The sequence below is a fragment of the Cyprinodon variegatus genome, unplaced genomic scaffold (genome assembly GCF_000732505.1).
Source record: "Cyprinodon variegatus isolate N-32 unplaced genomic scaffold, C_variegatus-1.0 Scaffold1265, whole genome shotgun sequence".
Lineage (NCBI taxonomy): Eukaryota > Metazoa > Chordata > Actinopteri > Cyprinodontiformes > Cyprinodontidae > Cyprinodon > Cyprinodon variegatus.
Window position 1 is genome coordinate 123,320 of NW_015151718.1, and position 1,527 is coordinate 124,846.

Here is a 1,527-nt window from a genome sequence, read left to right on the forward strand (position 1 = left end):
TGGCGCTTTGACCTCTCAGTTTCTCTGGATTCATTAGAATCACACATTTCTTAAAAATCATTTAACCCTTTATAGGACACTCAGTGAAATACTTAGTGTTGTTGGAATCCAGGACAAGACCTTATTACGTTAAATTAACATAAAAAAATATGGTTATTTTGATGGCAAAACATTATGTCAATGTAATAAACAGAAACGCCAACTTGCCCAAATATATATTAAGAAAAATAACAAAAGTGTTTCTATAAGAAATTCATGAAAAACACTCTGAGAGTGAAAGAAACATTTCTTTTGGTCCAACATAACCTTAGAGGCATCAATGCTGATACTGACATTTATTAGTTTATAAACATAAATATAATCGTTAACAAGGCTTATTCACTTTTTTCAACTTAATTGACAGTAGGCAATATATCATTCAAGGGCTCATCTAATTGGTCAAATGGAATGGCTGGATATAGATGTTGTGCTTCTAGACCTATAAACGGTTACAGTTCAAAATGTCCCATTAAACTACATTGTAGTATTTATAAATATGCAAAAGAAGTGATTCCAGTATCGTACATTTCTTTTTCCCCAGTTGAAATGTGGCTCATCATGAGCTGCAGACATTTTTCAGATTCAAACTATCGTCCGCTGCATCCTGAGTGATTCCAGAGAAAAAGAAAATTCACATTCCTTAAAATTCCCTCGTTTGTCACTTTGAAACCCAACGTTTCTATTTATTCCTTTAATATTTATTCCTATAATATTGTGTTTGATGGGTCCAGACAATACAGAGGACAGCTGTCAAGTATTTTCAGGTTTTATTTTCTCATTAAAAACCTGAAACTTGAAGCTTGAAGTAGTTTTTTTTAGCACCTTTACACTTTTAAAAAGATCCAACAAACCCAGAGGGAAAAAAAAATCAATGTTAATGTGATTTTGATCTCAGGTCTCAGTGGTTTGTTGGAAACATGATTGTTGTTCACTAAAGCTTCAGGAATGGAGCAGAAAGCTCAGGGACAATAATGGAGAAGTTTGGTTTAATCATTTATGTTCCCCAGCTGAACATCTCAGAGCTGCGGTTCGGTCATCGATGAAGGTCCATCCTGAAGAAAACCTCTGAAGGGGTTCAGCTCCACCTTCAGCCAGTCTCAATGACAGAGCTGCTTTGGAAAGGTGAACAACCAAGTTTACCCATATGGCCTAGTTAAAGTCCTGACCTAAATAAAACCATATAAGCTTAAGCTTTATTGCAAAAAAGTTGAAGAAGAATTTCAGTGCAGAGATGGAACAACAATGGAGGAACGTGGTTCTCCAGGGAGCTCAATACAAACACATCCCAAACCTCAGATTTGGAAATTTACATCCTACTTAATCCTCAACCATCTTTTATTGATATAAAATAAAGTGAATCTGACATAATTTCTGTGAATTTCCAAAATGACTCTGTGAATAACCGATGATGCTTAGAGAAATGTAGACTAATTACCTGGACGTCTCCTTTGGATTTGGGAAACCAGAGATAATTTAATACAACATCCC